The sequence below is a fragment of the Pteronotus mesoamericanus genome, unplaced genomic scaffold, assembly GCF_021234165.1.
Source record: "Pteronotus mesoamericanus isolate MK-2021 breed Mesoamerican mustached bat unplaced genomic scaffold, CSHL_Meso_final contig_116, whole genome shotgun sequence".
NCBI lineage: Eukaryota > Metazoa > Chordata > Mammalia > Chiroptera > Mormoopidae > Pteronotus > Pteronotus mesoamericanus.
In genome coordinates this window covers 32270126-32291671 of record NW_026555027.1, presented here as the reverse complement: position 1 = coordinate 32291671, position 21546 = coordinate 32270126, and the positions used below count along the sequence as shown (strand labels likewise).

The window sequence follows — 21546 nt, the reverse complement described above, 5'->3', positions numbered from 1 at the left end:
ATCTTGGCAGATGGGTACCCAGTATGACATAATATCAATGATGGGCCTAATAGAGCTGTAGAATTCTTGTGAACTCCACATGCCCTCGGAGCATAATCTAGGGTCCTGACTGACATGTGAGAGGTAGTGTCACCACCTGCAGCTGACCCTTTGGTCCCCTGAAAAAAAAAACTAGAGCTTTTTAAGGTTAGAAACTTTGATCTGACGCATCTCTGTATTGTATTTATTTAGCAAATACTTTTGAATAAGTTTGCCACGGGAAACATAAAAATGAAGTTATATGATTGAGTCGGGTTGTAAATGTAATTTCTACTTACCCCTCAACATGGAAATGCTAAAGTGTTTACTGACATGCCTTTTTGAAAATGAAGATATTAAGGTCCTATCTGGAGCAGTATTTTTCAAACTTCAATATGCATCTGAGTCCCTGGAGATCCTGCTATCAGATTCATTGGTCTCACCCAGAGGCTGATTCAGTAGGTCTGGGAAAGGGCCTGGGAACCTGCATTTCTACCGAGATCCCAGATGATGTCAGTGCTACGCTGGTCTAAAGCACACATCTCAGAGGATTAACCTCCATGCATCTGAAGATACCAGAGGAGCTGGAGATGTGTAAGAATATTCGGAAGACCAACTTACCACATAAGAAAAGACTTACAGGTCTCTCTTCCAGTGAAAAGGTAAATGCTCATGAGCTTTGTCTGCTTTTCTTATCCTTGGAAATGAACACAAAATGTGGAGGCAGCCCTTCCTTTAGGACAAGAGATGATTATGTTCAAATCACAGTGAGCATTTACTGAGTACTTCCTAAGGAGGAGACATACAAAAATAATCAAGATACACACCCTGAGCTTGAGGAGATCAAACCACGGTGTCTCAAAAAACTATTGGAGAAGCAGACAAAGTATGAGTTATGAACAAAGAAGTTGGACTGCTGTTTTTGACCCTCTGACTCCAGGGCTCTGGACCCAGCCACTGAGACCTTTGAGATTCCTACAGTCTTTCTTGCTATAGCGATCTCTGGTCCCATGGTCTCATCTTTCCAGCTCCACGTACCTTTTAGTCCTAACGCCACGGTCTCTGTGATTCTTGCTAATAATAATGATCACTATTATTCCTCCAATTATGGAGTTTCATTGACAGACCATGCATATGTGCTTTAATTGTTATAGCAATTCAAAATGATGGGTGATTTTTATACTGGCTGAACATATCAGCAAACTGAGGTTCAGAGGAAGTGAATGACTTGGCCAGGGTCACACAGCTTGGGTGGGTAGTAAAGCTGCGATTTAAGGCTTAATTTTGCTGGACATATAAGCCACTAAACTACACATTCCTTCCACTTTTCTACATAACCAGTGTTTTTTAAATTAAGATTTTAAATTTTTATAAAAATGACTAGGCAATTGACAAACGTAACTCTTTAAATAGTGACCTATGTTCATATTTAACAAATTGGAAAAAGAAGGACAGAAGAACCAAAATGAGGAATGAGACAGTTCTAGAACTTTCAGCAAATAGGGGCAGTTCACATTCAAAACATGTACTTATCATGGTGATTTTTTATTAATGACCTGGCCTGGGTCTCAAAACCCTTCCAAGTAAGATTCACCTTAACATCGTTAGGTAAGAAAGATGTAGCCTTCAACCCGTGCCTATGAGGAAATTGTGGACTAAGGAGGTGGTAGATCCAGGACCAGCTCTCAGACCCCCTGCTGTCCATTCCACTGGACTGGAAGACCAAGGAAGGAGGAGGTTGGGAAGGGAGCAGAACTGGGGAGATGAGTATATTGGTCAGGACTCTTGTATTTGCATAGAAACAGAAAACCCAATTCCAATGTACTTAAAAAAAAAAAGACCAGAGATTTTACTGAAGCAGGTAACTGAGAGGTCAACGGCAGGGGCTGAATTCAGGGATTCAGTGATGTCATTGTAGCTCAAACTCTTTCCGTCTTTCTCTTCTGCTTTCCTCTATTTTAGCTTTTTTCTCAGGGTGCCTCTCTTTTTATTGTGGATTCAGGAAGTTCCCAGGTGGAGTAACAAGAAAAGCTCTTCTCTTTCCCAATGCCTTCCTTAGAATGCAGACGTTGGCCTGGCTAGTGTCACATGCCCAACCTTAAAACAGTCGCTGCAGCCAAGTGATGAATTGTTCCCATTGACCAGGACTGGGTCATGTGCTTTTTTTGGAGTCTGGTATGAGAAGATAGAGCCAACCCCACCTGAACTACAGGTCTGTAAGTGAAAGAGGAAGTTATCTAAAGGAAAACAGCTGCTATTACCACACGGACCAAGAACAGAGGCTGAGCAGTCAGTCATAAGCTTCAACTTTAGTGAGCACTAGAAAAAAAAAATGGGCAAAATAGTCTTACTAGGCTTCTGCTTTTTTAGAGTCCAGATAGCATCAGGGTATTTCTCATCTAATTCAGTAGGTGGTTTGGGGAGGTAAGAAGCCATGGTGGTCCTCCCACAACCCACCATTTTTCCTTATGATGACTTCTTCCTAAAGTGGAGTTAGCCAAGAGCTAGGCACTAAGTTATTTTACTTGGTGTAGCAAGTAAAACACTGTTTCCTTTGTAGAGCTACTTTGTATTCCCAACATTGGAGCATGGTGATTTCCCAGCTAATTTGATAGTAACTATACATAGCTGTACTTTTGAACACAATTTGGTGCATTTAGATGGTTTTCATTCTGCCAGTGGTTCCAAGTCAAGGTTCATGTGGCTTTGATACGCTCCACACTCAGTGTCTCAAATGTTCAATGATTGAGGTCCTCACAAATCAGCAGCCCATTATTAGTTTCCTTATCTGTAAAATGAAGGTCTAGATGAGAATCATAATATGATTCTATGATTTTAAGATTCATGCTAGATGATAGCAGTTGTTTGTAAAACTAGACAAACTTTTTTTCTACTTTTGTTTTTCTAGATGTGTCTTGATTCTATACTGAGAGAAGTGTTTCTATTTATTTTTTAATTTTAATTTTTAGTTGTAGAAAGGAAACAGAAAAAAGTTGACTCTGTCACTCTGTCAAATTTAAGATGGAGCCGTTCCTGGACTTGCTATGAAGATACCAATAAAATGTGAAGTTGGCAAAGAAAAAAATCCAAGACAGTACATATGTATGTATACAGGGTGTTGAACAAGTAGGTTTATAATAGGTGTTTGTATGGAAAATAATATCAGGTTAAACTTTGTGTTTTGTGTACTCATGACTCTGAATATATGGGGGCCAGGTTGCCATTTTAACTTGGTGACCAAATTCAACAATGAGTCCTGTTGCCAGAATTGGAGATTAGGTACAGAATCCCAGGAAAAATCCTTCTAAATTTTATTTTAAAAAGTATTCTCTTGGGGATGCTTTTGGATAACTCATGTCTTATTGTTGTCTCCCTCAGGAACCTAGGGTTCTTGAAGTTAAATTAGAGGCACCAAGATGATACTTCTCAGCTAGTTTTCTATCATAATTTTAATGAAATAGATATGGATGATTTGATGTCCAGTGTCTTACTTCTCTATTAGGAAGTTGGGGTGTAAACTCCTTGAGGCAAGGGCTGTTTCTGTGGGTTTTTTTAAAAAATTGTTGAACCCTTAGTACTTAGCACAGATTGTGACTGAATTCATGAGTGGAAATCCTTGGGCTCTGATTATTTTTCAGGGGGTGTCCTTATGAGAAACAGCTGCCATCAACTGTGACTTAGGTGTTTTTCTACTGTAATGTTTTAAAAATAGTAACTTTTAGAGTTTTGTTTTGTCTAACAGACTATTGAAAAACTTTGGGGTTCAGAGTGTGTTTTAGGTGGATTTGAAGAGAGAGAAAGAATCTATTTGTATTAGCCCTGGAGGATACTCCTTCCTGTGAATAACTGTCCTAGGGCAAGCTATATCTTTTTTTTCCTCTTAGCTTAAAATGTCTATGTGCATGGGCCATTTTTTGGGTACGTCTACACAAAATACAAAGATATAATCTACTTAAAAATAGTAGCAAAATGCCATGCTTGGAAAAAGCCATTGTCTTATAAATGAAACTAAAGGACTATGAACCCAACTATTGATAATTTCTAGCTGAAATCCAACATCTGGGCAAGATTTCTGAGCTGCATTTCCTCAGTATGCCAAATAGCTCATCTGGAAGTAGTCGGCCAAGATTTAAGAGGTGATAGTGGTCCCTTTACTCATTCAGTCTTTGGTCTCCCTGGAGCTTCCTGCCAGGGCAATGATGAGTGATAATTGCTTCTGGGTTTTTGTAGTGTGGTCCAAGGTATTTTAGGTGTTTGCTTTGACCACTAGATTTTATCTAGAACATTATCCATGATGACAATTGGTTACTTTCAAACGACTTTGAGTTGATTGGTAACCTGAAGAGAAAGTTCCTATTGCCTGTTCCATGACACATATAACTTCCTACCATCCACATAGACTCTTTTCATTTATCCACATATTGCAGTAGTTATTGTCTGTTGTTGCTTAGATTTAAAAAAAATGGGTTATGATTTCAAATCCTTTACCTGATCAAAAGCAACTAGAGCCCAGATTTTCTCTGTGAGCCTGCCCATGAAGAATCGACCTAAGAAAAATATTAATTTCCCAGGAAGATGTTTTCATCTACCTGACTTTGGAAATTCTGATAAAATGGTGCAAAGCCTTATGGCAAACAGGTTATAGAAGACAATTCACAGTATGATGATTGAGGGCTGGGCTCTGGAGTCGGACGACCCTGATTAGATGCCCGGGCCTGCTGCTGGTGGGTCTGACGTGGAGGGTGCAACCTTAACAGCCCTAAGTCTTGGAGTTAAGAGAATGCGTGCTTAGCACAGGGCTGAGGTTACATGGGAAATTATCTATAGATGTTACCTTAGAAAAAAGATGGACTTTTATTGCTGAAAATGTAGATAACTAAATGATCTTGAAAAAAGATGTGGAAGGAATCAAGGAGAGTATTCATTGGTGTAAAATCAGATATGATTTACATATAAAAAGAAAATAAAGCCGCATTTGGAACATTTCTTTTTAATGATGCTTCTTTAGCTTTGGTTGAAGGTCTGTTTAATACTGTCACATGAGGAGCATCTGTATTTTCGATAAAATAGCGGTAGAATGTATCCAATATTTTATTCAGAGTTTCTTAAACAACAATTCATAGAAAGCCCTTTTACTGGATAATGAGAATTATGTACAACACATTTTTTATTTTGTTTTTCTAGGTGTGGAACACTAAATTCAGTGCTCAAATGTTACTGTTACTAAGTTTAGTCACATTAAGATTCTTTTGTACTTCTCCATGAGTTTGGGACTTTTCTTTGAATAGTTTTAGTGTTGACGTGTGTTTTATCTTGAGATGCCTACATTCTTTGGGGAAGAAGGAAGTTATGTAAGAGATGCCTCCTAGAGTTTGTCTATAATATTTTAGCTTTTTTTCCTCAAGCAAATACCAAAATTGGCATTTGAAAAATGCTTTGAACTCTTCCAGTGGAAAAGTACTATGTAATGTTAATATGTTTATTTTCACAAGTACAAATAAAACTTGCAAGATATCCCTTCAAAGAAGTTTCCCTCTGTTGTGTGGCTGGAATGAGAGACTTCTATGATGTTTTTAATTTGTGATATTTCAGTTTTTTAAAAAATTCTAAGCTATTAGGCTTAAATTATTAGGCCCATAGATACAAAGGATTTTATCTGAAAATGCTGCCTAGCTTGAATGTGTCAGAGGGTGCCTCTTCACATAACCACCTTCTCACCTGGAGCATGAGCAGCGTGGGGTAGTGGGGAAAAGAACCCCTCATGTTTTAGAGTCAAATTGAGGTTCCTATCCCAACTCTACCACCTGCTAAACAGATTAGCCTTCATTTTCTCTTCTGTAAAATGGTGATAATATTTACTTTATATGGCTCAACTGAATATTTACTTTGTATCAATCAGAGATGACTGCTATTTGCCTAGGCTGCCAGCCCTATGGGAGTTGGCCAGCTCCCAGCTGCTCAGAAACTTGGGCAGACATAATGGAGAGAGTGAGTTGGGATTGTCATGGGAGCATAAAATAATATTGTTCCTTAGGGTCTGGTCTGGGGCAAAGTCTCCTAGAAGATCCCTTTTTCTCTTTCCACCTTCAGCCCAAAGGACCGCTGCCACTATGGTGAAGGAAAACCAAGGTTGGATCTTTTGGGCTGCAGCTTTACCTGGCACTTCTTCCTCTCATTCTTGCAAGGTGACTGTTTGTCTAGTTATGGAATATGTGTAGAGCTGCTGTGAACAGTCATTTTCCTTTTTTTTTAAGGCAGAGTTATCCATCACTGTATGTATCGGGATTAAACAAATTTTTTACTTACCTGCAAGGCAGAAAATTATATTCCTTATTTATATTTATTTTTTGAGTTGGGTTGTATATTATGGAAAAGTTGATTTAATAATATACTGGTTCTCAGATATTTTAAAAGGATTGGTTTAATGTACGACATCTGTCCAGAAAAAGTCCAGCCATTGTTAATGTAAGGACAACAGTTTGTGCAACATTGCTGTAACCCGGCAGCCAAGGAGAGTGGACTGGAATGTGCATGGTGAACAATGACAACATCACTGTACTAGTTGGTGGAGGCAGTAGATGCCATTGAGTGAGCATGTGTACTGTGTGGCTGTTGCATTTAGAATGACTAAGTGAATAGAGCAACGCATCTGCATCAAATTTTGCTTTAAGTTTGAACATTCCTCCACGGAAACTATTCAGATGATTCAGAAGGCCGCAGCTATGGGCAACTGGTGATTGGCAAGTTCATCACAACAACACGCCCACTCACACATCACATCTTGTACAGAGATTTTTGGCAAAACATCAAATCACCCAGATGACTCAGCCCCTCTGCAGCCCAGATTTGGTGTCCTACGAGTTCTGGCTTTTCCCAAAACTAAAATCACCTTTGAAAGGGAAGAGTTTTCTGACCGTTGATGAGATTCAGGAAAATGCAACAGGGCAGCTGATAGTGACTGGGAGAACTGCGTGAGGTCCCAAGAGTTCCCTACTTTGAAGGGGACTGAGGCATCACTGTCTTATGTACAATGGTTCTTGTATCTTGTATCTTCTTCAGTAAATGTCTTTGTTTTTCATAGTACATGGCTGCATACTTTCTGGACATACTGGAGGCACCAAGGTAACCCTGTTATGTTCTCTCATTTACTTACCCATTCCATGCACATTTATTGGACGATTGCTGTGTGCTGGGTGGCGTTCCAGTTGCTGAGGAGAGAATGAGAACAGCATGTGGGACCTACCCTAATACATTTTTACAGTCAAATCTAGCATTGTTTTAAATTTAAAGTTATCTTGCTTTGGATCCCGATATCTGAACGAAAGGAAAGATTGTGGCGCGCAAGGCTTCAATGGTCAAGTGTGAGCACACTTGCTGCTCCCAGCATCCTGGTTCCTTTTTTAGTGGCTGCTGAGGGTTCTGTTTCAGCTCGCACCCTTGAAGCCTTTGCTTTCGCATGCTCCTGGCTCCTTGCATGCCAAGCCTTTTAGTCACTCTCCAAGCCCCCAACCACCCACCACTGAATCAGCCTGGCAAACTAAGTTATTTTGTAAAATGATACCTTTTCTTTGACTCTCTGCTGAAGAGCAGTAGAAATTTTGGTTGTGTTCGTATCTCTTTTCCTGTTTGGAAAAGTTGCATTTTATGAGATCCTGTGGTAAGATTCCTCACACTTGAATTAAAGCAGCTTGTTGTGAGTGTACTAGGCATTTGGGGGTTCCCTTAAGCACTGAACTTTTGCACACCCCAAAATGTAGAGGTATATACTAGGTTACTGACATGGTTTCCTTGTGACCCTCTCAACTCTTTCCCTCTAAAATTAGATTTTCTTGTTTGGGTTAGTAAAGCAATGTGGTTGCAGACCCTCATAGGGCTATTGTGAAATATTAGGTCTGTATTTCCGGAGGCGTTAGCCTCTGGCTGTAACCCAATTCTGAAGGGAGAGAGGGTTGTGCATATGACTGACATTACAAATGCGATGAAAGTAAAAACAACCCCCTGAAAAAGGAGCAGGCAGTTATTTTTCAGTGGTGGGAAGAAGTTGCAGCGTGCCTGATGTTTTTAAAGCTCTCAATTATTGATCTTGTCCTAAGACTTACAAAGAGAAGCATTAATGTGTCAGTGTGACCCGGATAACAGATGATTATTGTCCATCTTTAAACTGTACTTAGCACTAAAATGTATATGTAATGCATGCAATAGGCCAGCTTTGTCACACTTCCTGAAGGTTTTACAGGAAAGAATTCATCTTTTCATTCATTTTTCCATTGGCTCTGCTCCCTCTCCCCTGCCTCCCCCTCACATTTATTCCCTCTGCTAATTGTTAGATATTCCTACTGGACATTCCAGCCACTAGCTGGCAGACATAACAAACACAAAGTTTACAGCTGTACACTGGAAATATCTCAGAACACAACTTTTTTTTTTTAACCTCTGGTAACTACCGCCTTCTGAACGATGTAGCTCATCACAGTGAGTGAAGCAAGTTAAAGTACTATAACACCTAGGGATTTTAGTTCAATTTCACTGTAACCTCAATTTTACTACTATAAGTCAAGTTTGTCGTCAGAGAGCTCCATATTACACTTGACGGGCAGATTCATCTGCCTTCACTCTGTGCATGTGTTTGATGCATGACCAGCAAGGCAGTAATACATCTTTATTTAAGCTAAGACTTGGATTTGGTCCCAAATGACATAATCTCCTATAAGCTGGGAAATCTGGTCTAGACCACAGAATGTTATGGGGTGCACACCTGTTCAGAGGATCGTAGTCAAAGGATAGTTAACAGCATTTCATTGTCATCCTGGGGGAACAAAATAAGTTATACTTGGCAGGAATTGGACCTGGGCCTAGTGCTACTTGACATTTTTATGTAACAAATTAGAATATTAGATAGGATTATTGCAAGGAGTCTGTATTCTAGGTAAGATCGAAGCATCAGTTTTTGCACAGTGTCACTATCTGTGCCCAGCCAGGGTTAGGAGGGATTAGATGGAGAAACTAAGGCAGATGAATGAGCTATGTTTTGTAGTAATTCCGACTTCTGCTGATAGAAGCCTTGAAAATGGCCATGGCCATGAAGAAGGAAATGGAAGAGGGGGCCTAGGATGTTGTGGAGAAAGAAGGGACAAGACTCAGTGATTTTACCAAGTTTACTCATTCATTGATTCTTTCATTTTTTGCTCATTTATACATGGATCATATGTTTAAGTACCTACTATGTTCTAGGTACTCTGGCAGGCACTTTGGACAAAGCAATTAATAAGACATGTTTCCTCACTGTGGGAAAAATTAAAATTCGGGATCAAGGAGAATAATTCACTCAGAAGTAAAAGTAGGGATCAGGAGAATGGTGCTCCTTCTTTCCAAGATGGGAGGATCAGGAGGGAGACCCTGGAAATGATTTCCTCTTTAGACTTACTGTGTTTGATTTGACATCGTGCTGTTAATGCCTTACATTAAAATGTAAAATGGTAAAGAATTAGGATTAAACCTAAAATATCCCGAGGTACCCACTGGTGGCAAGAAATGGAAACTCTAAGGCCAGATGAGCTTTTTGGGAGAGTGACAAAGCAGCAACCCCAAAAGAGAGTCTCCATGGCAAAGGGCATGGGCTGTGGCAGGGTAGTGCAGCTCAGGAGCTAGAGATCAAAGGTGACCATTCGTACAAAACAGTGTGGACCTACCAAACCAACTGTGACCAAACTATTAGAAATAACCTGGAACTCACTTCTGTAAGGAATGCATTTAGGAGACAAACCTGTGGAACAGATTGCAGCTAACTGAAGTCAGATTAAGAAAATGATTTGGACTTTGCGTAGTAAAAGTCTTGATAATGTGGAAGAAACAAATGGGGCCTAAGCACTCATATAAATTATCTGCCAAGTGCTTTGTTTTACCATAGGAATTGCAAGACTTAGAGTAATGTGTCCAGAAAATGACATTTAAAGCAATCTGTGTGTTGGAAGATAGGAACCTATAAGATGAAAAGAATGTAAGTTCTTTAGGAAAGAAAGCTGAAGGGACAAAATGAATAAGTTATTAAACAGATGTCTAGTGATTAGATGCCAGACTCCGTAGGAATACTAAAAAGAAGTGTTTACTTCCAAAGAACTGGCTAGGTGTGGGAGATTTTGGTTCTAGCCTGGCATTGCCACCTGTGTGCCGTAAGACCTAGTTATGTTAAATAATCCAACAGCATTGGGCCACTGTCTTCCTATTTATAAACTGTAGAGATTGACAGATGGTCAGTAAGGCCATAACTTGTAAAAATTGTTGGGTTATAATATTAATTACTGTTGTAACCTATTGAAATGCAGATCCCCAAGTCCAATTGATGTGAATGAAAGGCTGATGTTGTATCTAGAAATCGAGTACATAAAATGAATCTGATAAGCACTTTGCTTAAGAAAAAGCTGCTAATTGACCCTAACCTAAAAACATTTCAAAAATAATGATTGAGCCACGCTGTCCCTCTTGAGAGCACTCCTGCACCTTTCCCTCCCCCCTCCTTCCCCCACAGGTGTGCATCCTCTAAACTCTAAGGGCCCCCACGAGACGTGCAACTAGGGGAGCAATGGGCAGTGGCGGCTGCTCCTGCACTCCCCCCCTGAACCTGTCCCCGAGGCCCCCTTTCCTCTGACTTCTCGCCGAGCCAAAGCAGCCCTGCCTAGGCTCTCTCCTGTTGCTGCTTCTGTCCCAGGCCCTTTGTTGTTTCACTGTCCCCAGCTTTTATAAATGCACTCTCAGAATAAAAAATAAATAAATACATACCTAAATAAAAAAGATTGGAAAAAAATCAGATTTTGTGTACTCGTTAAAATTTGCCTGTCATCTTTGAAACAGCCCTCCATTTTAACTGGGGTTTGTTTTTTAGTGCTTGAATTTGTTTTTCTTGATTCATTGGCAAAGGGTGACTGTGCCTTCCTGCTGAAGGCTTTTCCCAACACCTTTGCCACGTCTGCCCTCCGGGGATTTCAGATAACAAGCAAGCACCAAGTTGGCTCTCTAAATTTGGCCTCTTCTTTCTGCCACAATGTTTAGCAGATTGGATGAAAATGTGTCCACAGAGATTAGATATTCTAGTGACCACATGCATTTTTCTGCTCAGAAAGCTATCTCCCGAATCAGCCCTCTACTGCTGGTTTATCGGGAGGAGAGTACAGACAGATAACATCCTTGCAATGTGACCCTGACCTTTGTCAACCTTTGTTAAGGCTTCATCTGAAGTCAGGCCTAATGTTTGTAAACAGGATGTAATTAAGGCTGGGAACTGACAGGGTCTGACATTAAGACAATGCAGAGCTGGCAGGGAATGGTCTGTCAGATGTCAGCTTGCATTGTGTTCTAAGTGCCTTCATAATAATTAGTGTCCTCTGTCTGAAGGAAGTTCACTCAACTTGGATTAATCTGTCACAGTGTGGAGGCCATCCTTGGGAGGGCAAGTGTTTCCTCTGATAAACCTTAGAACAAGTATGAGAAAAAAAGCAAAGAGGCTCAAAAGAAAACTGTGAAAGTCAAGACTGCTGGTGACAGGTGCTGCCTGAAAATTAGAAACAGGAAGTAGGGAAAAAAAGGAAGCTCCTCCTTCCACATCCCAATCACAGAGTAAGTACATGAGTTCACCATGATCGGAATCGGCTACAGTAATCCTGGCCCGCTGGACTGTATGCTGTGAGTAGACACAGGAAGGTGAGTGTTCAGAAAAGCCTGTGCTTAAACACGTTGTTTGGCTTTTGTCCTTAATTAGTACAACGTGTGTGTCAGATTGTCCACACCCTAGAAGAGGATTTAGGTTTAACATGCAATCGATCCAAAGAGACTGAATCTGCTTTCTGTTATTACAATACACTTGTTGCGCATCTTCTGGTAGTTGGTGTGGCACAAAGCCAGTCAAGAAGATGTTGTACATGTCTTCTTGACTTTCTAACTAGGGCAGATGAGCCCAGTGCCGCAGGTGGCTATCAATAGCCTTTTGACCTGGCTTGGATTCTTCCTGAATTTCAAAAGTCACCTTAGAAAGCAGGGACCCAAAGGATACTTGTACTCCAGTGTTCAGAGCAGCATTAACAATAGCTAAAAGCTGGTAACAACCTAATGTCCATCAACGGATGAATGGATAACATATGGTATATCTGTATAAGGGAATACTATTCAGCCTTAAAAAAGAAGAAAATTCTGATACATGCTACAGCATGGAGGAACCTCGAAAACATTTTGCTAAATGAAATGAGCCAGACACCAAAGGACAAATAATGTGTGATTCCCCTTGTATGAGGTCCCTAGAATGAGGCAAACGCATAAAGATAGAAAGGAGGACAGTGTTTACCAGGAGCTGGGGGAAGAAGGATGTAAAGGGCTGGTGTTTAAAGCTCACAGAGTTTCAGCTGGGGATGAAGAGAAAGGCCTGGAGAGGCCTGGTGGCGATGGCTGCACGACAATGCGTATGTGCTCGGCTGTACATTTAAAAATGGACACTTACTTGTACATTATACTTTTTGTGTCATACACATTTAAAATTTATATAATTAAATTGTACATTTAAGAATAGCTAAAATGGTAAGTTTTGTAATGTATACTTTGCCGCAGTTTTATTTAAAAAAGTAGTCATAAAATAACAGACTTTTCAAGCTGGATGGGCCTTTAGGGCTTCTGGCCTTCACTTGTCACGTCAGGGAGGGGACAGGATCCACCCAGCGTCACGCCAGGAGATGGTGGCAGAGCCTGATCTCGACAGAGGGGCCATTCACTTTTTAATACCAAGTTCTATTCTTACATAGGTGACCCTTTGCTACTCAGCGTTTGGGCGGGGGGGAGATGAAGCCCTGAGGCACATGGATAGCAGTTCTCTTTGGCATTTATGTCAGTGCAGAATTTAGAGACTGTACTTATTCAGCAATTTTAAAGGCCTATATTTACATAAGATTGTTCTGGGTCTCTTTCAACTTCATAACTTCATATTTCCATGAGTGTATACAGGAATGATGACTGTAGGGCCATTTGTAACTAAAAATAAGACTAATATTGTTCATGAAAGGCGTTGAATTTTCCATTGGGTTCCAATAGTTTTAAAAGCATCCTTATTATCAGTGAGAAACAAATGAAGCCATATAATAGTTTCCAGTAGAAGAATGGCCAGAAAGGAATATTATATCAAAGAGGCAACAACTCTGAAGATGTATTTTAGGAAAAAATACTTAAATTTCATTATTTTTGTAGTTTCATGGCTTTCTCAAAACAGAAGACGGTGCTGCTCATGTGAATAATTTTCCCTTAAGTTTGTCTTAAATAAGGTCACCACACTTAAGGTATTGACAGGTTGAGTAAAGGGAGTCAGGCAAAATGTGTGCGTGCGTGCGTGCGTGCGTGCGTGCGTGTGTGTGCTGTCTTCATTTGCTCAATGACATCCTGAGAAAATTCTGGGGAATGGAAACTTTAAAAAATAATTCCTTTTCTTCTTTTTTGCCCTCCTACCTTTCTATTAAAGTGAAGCTACTATTAAATTCCTCTTTGGGACATTCATCAACTCTTTGTGTCCCCACCCCACTCCCATGTCAGATACTACTATAATTAAAGTAATTAACAACATACAGGGGTGGGAGAAAATGGGCAATATTAAATACTCAACAAAACAACTCTAGGATTGTCTTTTCCAGGTCCTCCTGCCATATTTGAAAGTATACAGAGGACTGAATGAGGAGGAGCCTTTCTTGAATTAGTATGCATATTTTAACACCAGCCTGCAACATTCCTTAGAAATAACTATCATTTACTGAGAATGTACGATGTTCAAAATATTACTTATTTTTTGCAACATTCCCCTGAAGGAGTTATTTTCTCCATGGACTGAACTGAAATTTCAGAGACCAAAAAAACTTTCCCTTGGTTACCCGTTAAGAAACTATGGAGTTGGGATTTAAAGTAAGATTTGACTCTACTCTTTCTACAATTGTCGGCCATTTATTCTTGGATAGAAATGAAGAGTAAAGAAACACTCTGTGGAACTTCTCTTTTCTTTTGCTTACCCCTTCTAACTGAAAGCAGACGAAGTTAATTTAGGACTCAGGTGGTGAATTCCCAAGAAGAAGAGAGGGCTATATCCCTTTAAGTAGATTGGTATTGGGGCTATAGTGGATACCCGTCACCAACAACTTTGACATCAACAGTGTTTTCAAAGAAAAGATAAGGGCTATCAAATTAAGTTAACAATAGGTTAATTTTTCATTACCCTAAATTAAATTACCCATTTATATACGTGTGTTTGTAGGCTATATCCTGAAGACTATTGTTCGTCTAGCAGAAAGAGAAGTGTGCTTTATGGCTGGCAGGGAACAGATCTTCTGAGAAGCACCATTTGAGCTGACGTGATAAACCATTTTGTACAGGATGACTAGCACGAACGTCTACCCAATGCATAGAGTAGATATCTGACTAAACAGTCTGTATCACTAGCACTGTGGTTGAGACACAATTTTAACATGATCCAGACAACAAAAAGATATGTGTTTCTCATGATTAGTGAAGAAGAGGGACAGTTAATGGAAGTGCATTCAAATTTTAAAAACAAATGCCGTTCCAACCACCACCATGTACAAGAAGAGGGAGAAAGAAAGAGGCATGGGGCGTGTGTGCACACTGTCCACAGTTGGAGATATTCCAGCCACACTAAGACCAAGTATCCCCGCTTACACTAGGGAACCTTCCTAACTAGATGCGGTGTTATCCTTCTATGGAGTAGCCACCCCTATTCCCGCAGGGATAGCTGTCATTTGCGGCTGCTAGATTAAAGAGGGAAAGACAGAGAAGCATCTTACAGAATTAACTTCGATGCCCTAAATACATTTTTGGGGTATGTAAATATATAACCCCTGGAAGAAAAAAAAAACAACCAAAGCAGAGCATATAAGGGTTTTTTTTTTTTTAAAGATAGGTAAATCATTTTCTTTTCAAATGAAATTCAGTTTGACTGCATGAAATATGAACAGTAATTAAATGCACAGTCTGTGGGCCTTCCATACTTTAAAGTGCTTTCTTAAAAAAAAAAAAGAAAAAGAAAAAGAGTACTCACCTCAGACAGGCCAATTACCCAAGAATGATGAAGTCAAGAGGAAAGTCGCTAAATTTCTTTACTTGAGTGATCACAACCCCAGCCCGTGATTAGTCCCCACGGCACCAGCGGGGATGTGGCGGGGACACTCACATTGGAAGACTTCAAATAGTCATTTCCTTGGTTAAAATAAAATCTGACTGCACTAAATAGACAGTTTTTAATCTCAATTGGACATCTGAAGATTTCTCAAGCTGTTGTTGGCTGTGGCAGAAACAAATTTTTCTGCTTTGTTGATTAAACCAGTGGTCTCCACCATTGCTTATCGGCCTGCAACGAGCTGTTCTTTTTAATTAAAAGTGAGCCACCACGAGAGAGCAATTAACAGCTAGTAATTACTGTGCTCTTCAGAACGGCAACATTTTGCCTTTCATTCCAATTATATAATGGACAAGTGGCTTTTTGATCTTCAAATTAGTGAGCTCTTGTCCTCCTTGTTTGGAGGCAGAATTGGCAGGTTAATGATGGCCTGTGGGGGCACTCTTTCCTCTGACTGATGGGAGGCAAGAAACACCGCGAACACGGGCAGTGAGAGACCTTCAGGAACCGCAGTTCCGCCTTCGTGAAAAAGATGGAGAAAGAGCCCGTATTTTCTGAAGGTTTTGATGCAGAGGGAAAACAAGCTTATGTGGAACCTCCAAAGAGCATCATGGCCTTCTCCTTTCTCCTATCTTCCAGCAGAAAGTGACCACGTTTTAGAACATGGAAAAGTGGAGTTGGACTGTGTGCTAAACACTTTGGTGTGTCTTTAATAAACACATGAAATGTTACATGTTGGCTGAAAACACTCTCTCTAGGACTAGGGAAAGAGTTGGACTTTATTTAAAATTGTTTTAACTACTATGAGAATTCCAGGCTATCATATCCTTTGGATAGAAAGGAATCTTATCTTAATTGATAATTCATTATCAAATCTGGCGTAAACATTGAGGTTGTAAATAGAGGAAGCTGGGTGATTTTGTTTACTTGTATCTAATCTCTGATTTTCATTTAGCAAAGAGGGAGCTCCTCTTTGGTAAACTCATGGGCCAGTTGCTCCCCACGCTCTACCTTTTGGCGGTAGACTCCCCTTTGGACTAGTCATTAGTTGCAGATGCAAAGATTTAGGTGCACTCGGCCAGCCATGCATCCATATCTTATTTGTGTGCTCATGCCACAAGGGTAATAGTTAGCAATTTTTTGGCCAAAAATCACTATATGCAGGGGGTATGTTTCCTTTAAAAACTATAAATAGAAATAATATGAAACCCCTGATTTCTGTATACACAAAATCACATTCCACCCTTGAAAGGGAGAATCAACTAACTTTCGCCTCATCGTTCACTTGCCGTTGCCTCCTCCAGTAGCATCCCACAAGTCTTATTAAGGTAGCCAGGCTGGCTGGTGAAGGGGAACTTTCGTTGGGTATAGATTGGAAACAAATGATGCAATATGAAAGGAATTTGAGTTTGTGAGTGTAGAACCTGACTTGAGTTCTTTTCAATGAAGTCACATGAAGATAATAGAATTATAATATATGTACGTAAAATCTATGACTTAACATCTCAAGATATTTGAAAGATATTTGAAGATGTTGAACAAATAGGAAAAATAAGTACACTCACATGTGATTAAATCCCACTAAAGGACATATTCATTAAGTACTTTACGGATACAATTCTTGGATAATTGATTTTAGCATCCTTATGGAGACAGAGCCCCAGCTGATGTGAACATAACCTAGCAAGGTTGAATCTTCCCCTAGCAAGTGCCAAGTTTGGGCAACCCCTCCATTAATTAGGTTGTGCAGTCATTAAACGCCCACCCCATCTGTTTTTTTGGAGCACTGCTGTTATTTTTTCCCAGAAAAGGACATTATTGAGGCATCTTGAGCAGGGTGTGCTTTTTGATCTATTTTCAGAGATGTGTAAGCTTAAGTCTGTTAGTATTGTGGTATTCATTTTTTAGGATGGCGAGACATGAGTAGGGGTGCCATATAGAGCTTTAAGCAGACTTCTACATATTGAAACAATTGATACTGCTACAAGAACGATATTCACCACTATGCCTCATTAGCACTGTGGCCTACTTACAGCACTACTAGAGATGTTTTGAAATCACACACTTCTTCTTGCCAATACAAATACCATATACTTTGCCCATGAACTTAAATTTTGGATCCAGATGGAAAAAATAAGCTTAGGTGTGTCTCTTTTTCTTAACTGCTAAAAGTTTTTAAGAAATATTCCATGTAACAACCATTTTGCATTCACTATTTCATTCTGCAGTATTTGGGAAGGGTAGGATACTGAGTTTGAGAGGTACATCTGTTAAAATGGAAATTTTGATTTGTTATAAGTTACACTTCTTGGTGAGAAATGTAGCAGGAGAAAGGTAAAGAAATCTAGGCAAAAAAGTCTAGATCCCTTTCTCTTTGTAAACCTAAAAGAAAGATTTCTGGACTCTTTCAAACTGGAAGTCTTTTCTAGCTCAAATTGTTGCATGAAATGGGTATGAATGTTGTCTTTTCAATTACTGTAGTATTCAGAGTGTTTAACATATATCTTATTTTCTAAATTATAAACATAAAATACAGTTTTTCTGTTGCTTTATGCAATGCTAGTTACCACAGTATCTATGACGTTACCAACCATTTCTTTGCCTAAGCCTCTGGAAATTGAAGAGATAAGACTGTTTTCTGACATTTTCTTCAGTGCTTCCAAGGGGGTGTACAGTATTCATGGAAAGAATGTGAGCTTCAGTTTGTAGTTTTATCACTTTTCAGATATGAGAATGTGGGCAAGTTACCTCACATCTTAAATCCAGTTCCCTCATTAAAAAATAGGATATTGGTACTGACCTTACAATGCTATTGTGAAGATTTAATAGCATAATATGTATACATAAAGTGGCCAATGAATTAATTGCCTGGCACATGGTAACCATTATTTGTTTTTAGTGTTCTTAATCTACTTAATTTATACTATCTTTTTGTTTTCTATTACATGACATTTGACTCTAGGAAAGAAGTATTTGGGGAAGTCAGTCAGTCAATAGTAGGTATTGATAACCCAGTATTTGAAATACATGGTAGGATATAAATTTTTCTTTGTAAGAATCTGAAAATATTGCTGAAGGAAATGACATTTCTCTAAAAATTCTATGAATGCACTATGGATACCCAAAATTAGATTATCCATCTTTTTTTTTTTTTCTGAAGGAAAGTTACTCCTATAATGATTTTAAACTTTAAAACCATTTTCAATATTAAAAAATAAGATTAATTTTAAAAATGTGTTTTATGATCATCTTTATCTTTGTGTCAGAGTGGAAAGAACACTACGGAGTAAGGAGTCATGAGGTTTCCACTTCTTGTTTGTTGAGCAGCCTTAGGAAAATCACTTAACATTTCTGCATTTCAGATGCTTCATGTGTAAAAAAAGTACTCCAGAGTTCTCTGATTGCAAGCAACAGAAACTGGTTCAGGCTAACCAGGCAAAAGAAAACTTATTGAAATGGTGTAGGTAGCACACAGAATTGAAGGAGGGCTGGAAAACCAGGTTTGGAAATGGGAGGAGTAGTCAAGCCATTTCCAGAGGGCTGGAAAATTCCAACAGGTCTTGTAGCAGGAAAAAATTTGATCTAGATTCCACTAAGGAAACAAAAACTTCTAAATATTTCTAGTGTCTTTGTTTCTCTTTTCAAAATTCAGATTCTTGGGGTGGAGGGGGGAGTGGCAAAGATCGGTCTAACTTGGCTAAGATACAAACTTCCAGGAAAGGGATAGACTTCTAATTACATTTCCATGTTTATGTCCAGTGGGTAAGAGGAAAATCCTCCAAAAGAAATCAGAGAACTCTAGGAAACAGAAGCAGATCCTTAGCTTTCATAAAATGACAGATGTCAGCTACACTGAGATGTCAGCTTCACTGAGATTTATGCATGAAGCTCGTTTTCCTACAATTTGTGATTATTACATTATATAAAATATGTGGTGATGCTAAGTAAAATGTCTAATGAACTGGATAGTATTATTATTATCAGTTATTTCCTATGGACCTTGTCAAGATTTTGAATTTGTAAGTGGCGAACCCAGCAAATGTATGTAAGTAGTTACTTCTGGACAGCATATCCTTAGACACAATTATACATTAAAAAATAAAAACCTGAGAAAGCTAACCTTTCTAACTAAAATCTTGAATTTAATTTTCTGCTTGGGGATCAGAGAAACTCTAGCTATCCTTAGGAAGAAGGTATACATCCAAAATGAATAAATTTGTTAGATTTTAAACAATCAAAGTTGGTAAATCACCAGCCTGGTCATTAAAAATCTTGTCAGCAGCGTAAGTGGGAATGTTTTCATGTTAATAGACTTGCTCCTGAATCAGATACAGTAACAGGAATTTGCAGAAATGACACGAAGTTTTTTATTTGCAATGTCCAAATGAGTATTCCAGAGCTGGGTAAAAACATGAACTTCAATAAGAGACTTTTCCCTTTTATTTTTTTAAATTAGAAAGGATAAAATATTAAGTAGAACATCATTGTATGTTGATTGTAAAATGTTTTAAGTAATTTTAAGAAATTTAGAAGCTGTGTTTTTTACTTTTTTATTTTTTTGAGTTCAGACATCTCTTTTCTAGTCTTTTAGCCCTAGTGGTACAATAAAATAAAAATAAAAATGAGATACAGGAAATGGGAAGTCTGTTAGTGTTCATTACATTATACAGAGTCATACAGAATGGAATGATTAATATGCTTGACTCAACCAAGGCATGTATATTCAAACTTTAAGCAAACCTCCAGATTACTCAGTTATTATTGGAAATTTGAGAATAACACTTCTGAATACTTTTATTGAACCAGGAGGAGCTTAGTTGTGTAGGTACTTTAACATAGTCCTTAATAGAAAGAGAAGTAAGTTATATTCCTGAAGATTCCATGGACAAATGCATTGATTTTATAAAAGTCTGGAAAATTACCAAATTTAACATCATTTCTCTTTCAATTAAAAATAAATTGTTTTTCTTGGACTATTAGAACTTTTTTAAAAATCCCATTGGTACTTTACTATTTTCACAACTGTTTTGATGTGTGAGTGGAAGAGATTACTTTATATAGTCATATTTAGCCCTGTTGTTGTGTGTATGTGTTTTGTTTTGTTTTGGTAAGCAACGTGTTGTGTAATCTCACATTATGTTGTTATGCTGTTATGTCACATTATGATGTGGGCTTTTTGTTAGGGGAATAATTAAACCTAACATCCACTCAATTAAAACTTTTTTTTGTATTGGATGAATTACATAAGATTTCAGAAGCTTTCTTTAAAATTATACACTCCTAATTGATTCCTTGTAAAATAAACTCATGAGGAAATTTAAACATTTTTAAACTTTTTTCTCTGATGAAAAAGCAATACAAAATAATACATGTTGACTATACAAAGTATTAAAAGTTTAGAAAAGAAAATGTTACTCATAATTATGCCACTCAGAAACAAGTTCCATTATTATTTTGAAGTAATTTTGAATGGACTTTTCCTCTTTCTATATATAACTTTTAAAAATATAGTTTTGTCTATTTAAACATGAACATATCTCTGTTCAGAAATTGAATGATTAAAAATGGATGGGATTTTTAAAAGGAAGATTAGAATAAAAGCCATTATACTTAGAGAAGTTAGAGGAATGTGTACCCAACTTGTTGCCGAATCAATTGTTTTGCGGAATACAGAGCCAAGTGTTACCCCTGACTTTTATTGGGTGCTTTCTTCAGTTTTATATAACTTTCAGATATATCTTCTCACAGCTTCCATTGGGAGGCTTTTATGATCTAATAAGTTAGGCTTTCCCCAATATTTTTATTCAGTTATTTTAAGACTTGTTTCCTTATCTGACTATCAAAATGTTAAATATTATTTTAAAAATTATAAATTGTGAGCAGTTGAATACACTGTTGTCTGATTTGGAAATTTCACACTGTTCCCATAATTGACTATAAAGCAAGGCCTGTAGTTTTAAAAGATTTTTCTTTTTTTGTCTCTCCTTGAGGTAGAAAATGGGGTGAGGAGATTATAGGGAAGGGAACCTTAGTAAATGTTACCAAACTCTATGTATTTTCATTCCTGCTTTTCTTCACTGGCTACTCTTAACACACATTATAATATTTTATTTTTCTAAAAATATCTATAGTTACTATTACTAATGCCCTCCATTAGGGCTGCAGTACATTTTGGAACGTCCTTCTAATCTCTCTCATGCTCCACCATCAACCCCTCAGCTCCCTTATTATTTTCTAGAATTTTAGTTCTAGTTTCTTTTTAAGCAGTCAATAGGTTAGATGTAGCAGCATGATTTGCGGACTTATTTGCTCACCATTGTTCCTTGCATCCCATTATTTCTTTTTTTCCTCCCAACTTGAAGTGTATCATATATTACTTC

At 38.4% G+C, this 21546-nt stretch overlaps 1 protein-coding gene across 4 annotated transcripts in view; it reads left to right on the top strand.

Moving 5' to 3' along the window:
* Positions 1-21546, top strand: part of MECOM (MDS1 and EVI1 complex locus) — a 546907-nt gene that overhangs the window by 134352 nt on the left and 391009 nt on the right. The gene's annotated exons all lie outside the window — the stretch shown is intronic.